We start from the raw sequence: 10,607 nt of genomic DNA on the forward strand, positions 1-10,607 counted from the left end.
CCGTTGTGACCAGACATTGTTTTCTTGGAACCAAACTCTGGAAAGCAATTTAATAATCATTTAGAAGTAACAGATGAACCTTGCGACGTACGGTGACAACGTGCCATGGACACGTTGCACACGTCAAACGTTTAAACGCTGCATTGTGTTCGAACTGTCTTCAGCAGAATGTGGGCCAGATGCAAACACAGAACACGCATGGTCAAGCCATGTCGAGAAACAAGGAAGGCCAGTCGGCCAGGGACCACTTGCTCAAAGCGATCTTAGCCTGTAGAGGGTCGTAACTCCCATTATTTAACGTTCACTTATGACTGTCGTACGTAGCGCAAGGATCGCTTTGTTTAAGTGTGCACAGGGCGAATTCGTCAGAAATCAGATGCAGAGTGACAGATTGGAACAAATGCATCAGGCAACTGTTGTAGAGTACACGTCTACAGGCTGCAAAATCGCATGCACAGATGACAATGTGCACGACATCATGTGTCATCCCACGCCGTTTTAACTAGATGCTCTGGTTGAGTATAGAACGTTACAGCTGTGGCATGGCAGTGGTCTAATGTCATTCTCTGAAGAATCGAGGTTCACGGATAACTTTTAAAAGTATTTCATTAACAGTACAGCATGTCAGCTTAACTTGTGAGGTTACACGTGAAGATCCGAGTTCGAATTAGATTTCATTAACTCATACCATGTCCAACTATTTGTGCCATGGCCCAGTTGGCGCTTCATGCACATTCATGTGCAACCAACCGTGCAAACAAGGGCATGCTACTCGTCATGTCATAGGACTTTCAGTTCTATCTTCTGAATATTTTAATGCCCTTCATTACAGAGATAACAACACATGTGGGTCGCCTTTAGACCAAAAGCCTTTGCATGGCACCCCGCAGTGTCACACCACGAGCGCTCATAATTAGCTTTAGTTCTTGACAACGCATGCTTGATGGTGAAAGTAAGAATGTATCAGTTCTGAGTATCAGGTTTTGATCATACATATGAAGTGTGTCATAACTATGAGAATTAAAACATGTTCCATTACTCAACTAAACCAAATTACAACAGTGTCTACTTGCATATACACACCACACACACGCACGCAGACACATAAACACGACCACACGTGCTACCAGCTTCATATATCATATGGGAATGCTTAACTTAACACATTTTGCTGGTGGTAGCGGCAGTTTATGAATTTCTTTGTCTGTTTCATGACAATCAGTTTCCATAGGTGTTACGGAAACACATCGGTAAAAACAGAACAGTGCTGTTTTCTCAACAAAGTTAAGTCAATCAGGAAATGTTTATAATAGTGGATTCTGTCTCTGTCAGATTATGTGTGCCTATATTGATCCTTGATTGATATCAAAACATCAGTAAGCCTATTAGAGTTACACCTGCCCGATTCTAATTTCTGTAACAACATTGCTTGTACAATACCTCAATATGACAGTTGGGACAATGAAAGCAATGAACGGCTGTTTATGTTGTGTTTAAATTGGATTGAAAGCATAAGCTCTAAAAGCTCGTAGAATGTCATTGGTGTAATCAGTTAGACATATGTTAAAAATGGAACTTCGACCGCGAACAGTGACAAACTACAGACAGCTCCATGAAGGACAATCCTTTGCCCTGAGCAAATGTGTTAGCATCCGTGTCTCAGTTGGAGTCTATCCAGTACAGAGAGTGATTTGGCCACATTCCTGCCTATCTCCTGGAAGACTACAGTTGCCCTCCCGTATGCAGGGAGCGCCTCAAGCTTGCTTCAGCTACAGTTGAGAGGTCACTGAAGACTGCACTAAAGTCGCCGGGCGGTCTACATTCAGCGCACATGCAGCTGGACATTTACAGATACGCATTTGGTCACCTACCGGGTTACGACAAGGAGATCTTCTTACATAAGAACGATTTCAGTCGACTGTGTCTGTCTCAACACTGGTGGTATACCCTGAATCATCACGGTGAAGGTCAGGAGATTAACTTTCCTGTGAGAGTTTCACCACGGCTAACCATGAAGAAGACATGGATAACGACGGGGGGAGTTCTGACGTTGCGTACTGTGCCAGTGGAGAAGATCGTCATGTTTGTCACCAGTAAAGTGTGCACCTTGAGAACACTGAACTCTCAGTAATAAACTGTTAGCATGGTCTTTATTCGGACAATTTTCTTCGCCCTGGGTTTGTGGTTAACAACGAATATAGACATGGCAAAAAACAGTGAAGTTTGTGGAAGTTCTAATGGTGGTAGGATTGACATATCGTTTGTCAGTGCACCTCAAAGTTCACAATCAGCTGAAACATCTTTAGGTTTAGAAATATCTCATGCATGTCTGAGAGCAATAGACAGTTATTCAACGACGCATCGGGATTTTACATTTGTGGACATTCTGAATGAACATTTAAATGCTATACAACTGCAACAATCTGCTAGAATAGATGAACGAGTGCGCGTTACTATATCAAAAGTTAATTCAAAGTACAAAAAACTGACTGGGGTGAAAAAGCAGGCCTATTTGAAACAGACGTACAGACTGGGAATATTGGAAAATGAACTAGTAAATACTAAGCAAGTGATCAGGAATGTTCACGAGCCCGAAACCCCGCCTCAAACATCATTCACTCAAAGCAGACCAATTGATAAGATTAGCAAACGCCAGACATACAGAACCTTAAAAAACGTCCAGGCATCAACAGTAAAAGCTCTAGACTTTGTACGAAACCTTGGACTGACACCATCTAGCCTCAAACTAAAGTCATCAAATGGTGATGAATTAACTGTACGATATGATCAAACTAAATCAGAAGATGAGGAAAATTTGTCACAAATCCTGTTTACACTTGACAAGTTTGGCGTAAGTGACTCAGCTTATCACGAACTTGCCCAAATCAACAAGGACCTGCCCAGAATCGGCGCCCTTGCCGAACTCCGAGCTAAACTGTCACGTGAGTTCAAAATACACAGAGTTCCTGGCAGTATTCCTGGAGCAGTAATGAGCTTTAAGAACGAACTTGAGTCTAGCGTTGTGCAGTATATAGAATCTCGGCCACATGTAGAGAGCGTTAAGATTAAGTTCGGTGGGGACGGGACTAGGGTAAGCAGCCTCTCAAATTTTGTGGTTTTCTCATTTAACATCGTAGATGACACAGTCAAACAAGCATCAAGAAACCAATGCACTTTAGCAATTGTCAGTTGCAATGAGAACTATAACCACTTGAAAATGTCTCTGGTTCCATTATTTGACGAAGTCAATTCTGTTGCTGAGGCCAAGTTTATTCAAATTGGGGACAAACGCATAGGAATTGAGATTTTCTTTGGGGCCGACATGAAAATGATTCAGATAGTTCTAGGCTTAGGGGGTTCGACTGGAAATTATGCTTGTCCACTGTGTAAAGTGCACAAAGACGACCGGCACAACATGACGCATGACTGGTTGTACTATTCTAAAGAGCCCATGTGCAGGACAATTGATGAGATAAGATCTCACGCAAATAAGCTCCAGTTTGGCGTTCAACACACTCCACTGGTTCAAATAGGTATCGACAATTTTGTCCTGGACGAACTTCATCTCTTGATGAGAATCACGGACGTTCTAGAAAGAATGATTATTCAGGATGGGGAAGCAAGGGATAAAGAGTTAACAAAATTAAGACAAGGGAAACCTAGATATTTAGATGGGATAGTGGAAAGCGTCAGAAGCTGTGGGGTGTCGTTCAGTGTGTGAGAAGATAGGGACGGGAAGGGACTAAAATGGACAAGTCTTTCAGGGGACAGCAAGAAGAAAATCTTGAATCAACTGCCTGATAAACTTCACGGTCGACTGACACCAGACACAGAGACGGATTTCATCAACGTTTGGACAAGGTTTAGGGACATCTACAAGTTGGTAGTTAGCGGGGAAAGCAACGACGCACAGCAGTTATACGACATGGCTAAGGAGTGGATAGAGCTGATACTTAGAGTAGGGCAGAAAAGGAAGGGGTGTTTATCTAAGAACATCACGCCCTACATGCACTGTTTAGTGTACCATGTCCCTGTGTTCATGTCGAGGCACGGAAACATTGGTAGGTTCAGTGGACAGGCTCTAGAAAAAATGAATGATGACATCAAAAGGATTCATCAACAGAAAACCCAAAAGTGGGATGGTCCCATTGAGGCTATGACTGTCCGAAAACGCGTTGAAAGTCGGTCACACTTGGCGCGATCAAAACGACAGTACACTAAACGTAAGCTTGAGTACTGGGAATCTGAATTACATGAGGCCAGAAGTGCGAAAAGGGCTGCTATACAGTATGACATCAGAAATGTCATCCCCAGTACTCAACCACCTTTAGATGACCTGAGCGTGGCTGATTTGAGAGACAAACTTGCCTCACTTGGAGTACACACTAAAGTGTCCTCTCGGGAAAAACTGATTGACATGATCAGTTCAGTTGATATGGATTAAATGCTTTCCCAAACTGTACATTAACTTCAAAGTTCATTGATATGTTTCGCTTTTTCTTGAAATGTATTGTGTATAATGCAATGTCATATGATTCTGATTTGTATCTGCTTATGTTGTGAATACATCTATTGGAAACAATGTTTATTATTTAAAAACTGTGACTCGCAATGAAATAACATACGGTGTTATTATAGAGAACCGGATGCACTCACTGTCCGGCTTAATTGCCTTCCCTGCTGGGCTACCTAGCCAGGATCAACACATCTGTATGTGCACTTGTGCCCGAGTAAAGGGATATAACTCCACACAAGACATAAGTCTTATACCTGTGGTTAATAAACATTCAAAAATAACTATGAAGGTGTTTTTCATCACTACTGAAAATTTCCATATGCATTGAAAATATGTGGATTGTTATAATATTGCTGGGACAGTTTTCCTGTCAACATTAATAAACGAATGGTTGATCTCTAAAGTTCGGTGTTTTTAATGAAAATGGTGAATTAGGTTTGTATCTAGAGGCAGCGTGGGACTCATTTTCAAAGTTGTTCTAACTATCTTCCTAATGCTATTAACAGTTCCAACTTACATAACCATACAGACATAATGTCCAATTATATGAATCTAGAGGGACATATTCTGAATACTTGAAGCTAACTGACGTAGACAAGTTCTAAACTACAGGTCCTCTTTATCTATCACCATTTTACGGTTGGGTGATTTCAGTCCTGGTGTGATCCCCTTGGCACAGATTCTTGGGTATGATGTCAGAGGCGCGACTAACGAGGGATCGTGGGGTCAGGCTCGCTGACTTGGTTTACAAACACGTCATTGTATCAAAGTTGCGTTGACCGATGCTCATGCCTTTGATCACTGGATTGTCTTGTTCAAACTCGATTATTTACAAACCGCCGCCATATAGCTGGACTATTGCTGGTGCGGCGTAAAACTAAACTCAGCGTGGGGAGAATTGCTAGAGTGACATAGGTCTCGTACGTTTCCAACTTTGATAAAACCCACGAGCACATGCATGGTACTAACAGGATTACATACATAATCTCTGAGGATTCGAATTGAAAATCATAAGTTTCTGGTGTGCCCAAGGGACGCAACTCTGTACGGCGACATGTAGCGTGTTGGACGACGAGCCACCAGTGGCCACAGTATTTGTAACAGTTGTAACATAATGCATAGCTCGGGCTTAATGTATGAGTTATACCATTCACACAAAAGGTGGCGTCGGTATCCTCTCTGATGAAAACGTAAACCAGGCCTTGAACAAGGCCCTGAATTCATTCCATAGCTCTCTGTGTTTTATTGACAGGTTTACATTTTCCGTCAAAATGTAGCGTAAAAATATAGGGTTTATCTATATGTCTATATGTCTCCATAAACGCAAAAGGGAACGTATTGAAATCAATTTTGTATGCAATTTTACAGGATGCTTATTTTACCCAAACAGACAAAAGTGAAAACTAATTTCATTTGCATAGTTATCGTCTGTTTATTTGCATAGTTATCGTCTGTTTAAGCTGTCATGGTAATATTTTAACATACCAAATCCCTATGGAAAGTTAATAATATTTTTGTAAAAGCCTTTGCCACCTTTCGCAAGAAAGTACAACTAGAGGAGCGAGTGAATGAGTCTAATTTTATGCCCCTTCTAGAAATATTCCAGCAATATCATTTCGTGGAACACCAGAAATGGGCTTCATGCTTGTGTCCATGTGGAGAATCGAACCCGGATCTTTATCAAAACGAGCCAACTCCTTAACCACCATGCTACCCCATCGCCCCACCAGCTATAGGATGGATCAGTGGTCGTTTCATAAACGAGTTGGGCTCTGCTGTACAAAGCTGGCTTAGCACTGCGACCGCTCGTCACACCGAAGAACCGAGTTCGATTCCTAACACTGACACAAATGTGTGAGGCCCATTTCTGGTGTCAACCACCATATGTTGCTGGTATGTTGCTAAGAACGTCCTCTTTCTCAGCAGAGAAGTTGAATAGTACCCAGTTCGTTTATTTGTTACACACCATTTGATGTGGTTCGCCAGAACTGATGAACTGACGTAGATCTGACAGATCTAACAGCTTTTTGATAGAAATGCACATTGCACACTAAACACAATTTTTCATACGTTAGTATTAAAAATTACGATATTTTCATTTCTATATAGCTGTTATCCGTAAACCGAGTTAGCTGTCACTGCTGGCAAAAATTACCGTAACATAACCAAACCCACGATAAATATGGCTGAAGATATACTTTTTAATTCACTGACAATGCATTCTGTGTTAAATTTAGTATCTTCCATCGCATAATATCTGCATTCGTTATTTAAAATATGTCCATCATAATGGAATGGAAATAAAAATACACTCACAATCTGTGATGCTGACATAATACATCATTTACCATCTGTGTCCCACCCAGCGTTATTACTCTGACGTGAGTTTAGCTCTGCTATGGACATACATGGCATGGGTGTGTGAGTGAGTGGGTTAGTATAGATTCACTCCGCATCTCCTTCCTCATCAGACAAGAGTGAGTGAGTTTTGTTTGACGCCGCTTATATTTCACCAGTATCACGACAGGGACACCAGAAATGGGCTTCACACATTGTACCCATGTGGGAATCGAACCCGACTCTTCGGCGTGACATCCGAAACCTTTAGCCACTAGACTACCCCACTGCCCCTCTATGTTGTGATGAGACAACGTATACTCTTACTGATAAAATGCAAGTCAGCTTGCTCTTTTTCGTCTGTATTTATTCTGAAACAGTGTAAAATAACCTCGACACTCTAACAAGGCGACCTAAATTCACAGTTAGTGAAAAGTGAAAAACATCTTTCATTATATTATTGCTATACTATTTTTCTTAACTTTTGTTAATGGGTCCGGTGAGGTAGCCTGGTGGTTAGCGCCGACGACACGGGTCCGATTCACTGCATGGGTACCATGTGTGAAGCCCGTTTCCGGTGGGAAACTCACTCACTCACTCACTCTTGTCTGATGAGGATGGAGATGAGAAGAATAAATAAATAAATAAATAAATAAATAAATAAATAAATAAATAGTTTTAATTTACCCCTACAGGCAAAAACTCAGCTTAGATGTCACGGGCGTCGGTGTTATGGTAGTGATACAACTGTAACCACGTTTTGCATAGTTTGCTATTTTCACAATGTTCACCATAAAAACGTGAAAGTTTTAATAAACGATGTGTATATGGTCACAGATGGCTACTACAAAACAAGTCTTGAAATTTGATTTGTTTGTGATTAAAACAGCCCACTCACCAACAATCCGGCTACATGGCGATTACTGTTATAAAACAGAAGTGAAGTCTGTTTCCATTCGTCGCCATCTGTATCGAATGTACTCGACAGGTTTTGTAAACAGGTTCTGGGTCTTTCATGAAACACGCCAAATATTGTAGCGCGTTCTGAGATTGGACATTATTCATTAAAGGTAAATCTACAAGTATTGTTAAAAATTCGGTCACCTCTTGTCTCAAGTTGAGAATGTAATTGTACATAAGGTACGGTCAAATCCTGATCAGTCGAATGCCGGCGTTTCGAATATTATGCGTCGAATAAGTCGAATTTATTACTTGGTCCTCAGCGATTCGACTCATCGAGATTTTACAGTATATGAGTATCATTATTGGCTTGCAGAAAAAGATATAGATTGTTGGGCTTTCAAGGTGAAATCTCTTTTGTACAGTTATGGTTTTCGCAATGTGTGGGCTAATCAACGTGTTGGAAATATCTCTAATTTCACATCATTATTTAAGCAGAGGTGCTTTGACATAGACAACCAGTTGTGGTCATCTGGTACTGCACTTGTTTCGAAATTAGACTTCTGTCGTAGGCTCAAAGAAGGTGTAGCTTTAATGTTAGTGTAAAACTGTTTCGCATTTTCCTAAGTAGATTTCGTTGTTTTACGAACCACAACTCGATGATAGAGTCAGGCAGACATTTAAGTCTTAAAAGGGAGAATCGCCTTTGTTCGCTTTGTATCATGCCTAATATTGAAAATGAATATCACTTTTGTTCGGGATGTCCTTTTTATGGGAAATTAAGAAATGGTACTCTTCCTAGATATGAAGTGAAATTAGCCCAATCGTTTACATCAGAATACTTATGTTATAAATTGGCTTGCAAATACTTTATTTAGACCATGGAAACACGAAATAAATTTCTCTGTCTGTGTACCCACAAATATATAACTGCAGTTTTCCTCATGCTCCACGGTGCTGTGATGATTGTGTATTATGTGCACCTGATGTATAATGGACCTGAGGTCCCTTTACTGAATAAAGCTCTCTCTCTCTCTCTATGGCGATTATTGTAAACAATCGGATCTGGACCATACAATCTCATGATCAACAGCATGAGCATCGATTGAAACAACTGGGATAAGACGACCTGTGTCAAGGTTCCAGGGTCCCGACTCATTAAGGAGTCTAACGTTACCGCCTGCCGCATCTGTGTGGTTTATCATAGGCCTACGAATGCTGGACCTGTATGTTGGAAGCTCTCTTAGCGCTAGGACAGTCGTAAGTTAATATTTGTGTATGGCACTTACGACTATCTCAACGCTAAGAGAGCTTCGTAAATCTAGGCCTTGTAGTGTTGAACGTTTGATCATGTTTATGGATCGGGACGCTTGCAGGCCAGCGACTCTGACCACCCGATCCCGTTAGTAGACGCTTACGTGACAGGTGAAACTAAAGTACCTTTAGGGATTCCGAATTACAATAACAGTCAAAGTCATAGTAATATATGCTAAGTCACACTTTGGTCATACAACCCATACATTTAAGGTATAGCCTCGAGGTTAAAGCGTTCGTTCGTCACAACGATGACCTGCATTCGAATCCCTACATTTGAACAATGTGTGAAGCCCATTTCTGGTGTCTACCACTGTGATATTGCTGAAAATTGCTACAAGAGGCGTGAAACTAAACTCACTAATTCACTGCTTCTTTATCCCAGTCAATACTAAAATACAAAATCTCAAACGAATAAAGTGTATGTTTCCCTCAAGCTCTTAATCGCCTGGATTCTTTATTTAAATTTCAATAAGATTGCTTGTTTTGAAAGTGAAAAGAAAGGAATATTTTTAGAGACTAGCTTTTCTCTACCAGACAATGAGTAGGCTCGTATGGCAAGAATATATGTACATACAGTGGAAGCTGTCAAAACCGGCATTGGTCCAATCCGGCATGTTGTCAACACTGGCGTAAAATCTCAGTCCCATCTGCAGCTTGTACACTGTCTTATCACGAGCTCAACAATCCGGCATATTGACCAAACCGGATTTCTTCAGTTCCAGTGGATGCCTGTTTAGACAGGTTCCACTGTATTTAAAATAACTGAATCTTAAATTTCCTAATAGATATGAAAACGGCTTGCCTGCTAGAGATGTCTCATGCAGTGTCTCACAGTCCCAAAACCGCATCATTTCCCCTTCCGCTCAGTCTTCTTCTTCAGTGCTAAATCCCTAAATGAACCAAGTCTAGATTTCCTCTGTTTCAGACACTCTCATCTCATGGGGGATCCTTTTCAGTTTGAAAGGAATTATTTGTTTCTGTCAAAACAACATACATTCAGATACAATGCATAAAGTCTAGAGTCTTACTGACTGCTGTACTCGTGGCTGCAACCTTGCGAGCGGGTTACGTGACATTCTCGTCAACCTTTGAATGCCTTTATACGTAGTGGTACACACCTGTGCACATAATCCCGTATGTATTCATATATGCCCATATCTAGTAGTATGTGGAGTAACTAGAGAGCTATACTTAAATATCAACTATGTCAGACACAGGTCTGTTAGGGTTTAAAACTCTTGGGGTTGCACAGGGCTTTAAACTTTAACCCAAGATTGACAATTTATTTGATATCAAAAGCTGCGATTCCAGTTAAAATCTACTATCATTTCTCCAGCTTCTTAAGTTTCTCCAACATGTAATGCGTGAAGTCCATTTCTTGTATTCCCCGCTGGGAATATTGCTGGAATATTGCTACAAGCGGCGTTAAACAATACTATCCACTATTCAGTTTCTAAGCAATATAACTAGTATACAACACTAAACGCCTAATTGTAGTGGCATGCTTGTGACGTCATGGTAAATGGACATTGTGACG

The sequence above is a fragment of the Haliotis asinina genome, chromosome 15, assembly GCF_037392515.1.
Source record: "Haliotis asinina isolate JCU_RB_2024 chromosome 15, JCU_Hal_asi_v2, whole genome shotgun sequence".
Classification (NCBI taxonomy): domain Eukaryota; kingdom Metazoa; phylum Mollusca; class Gastropoda; order Lepetellida; family Haliotidae; genus Haliotis; species Haliotis asinina.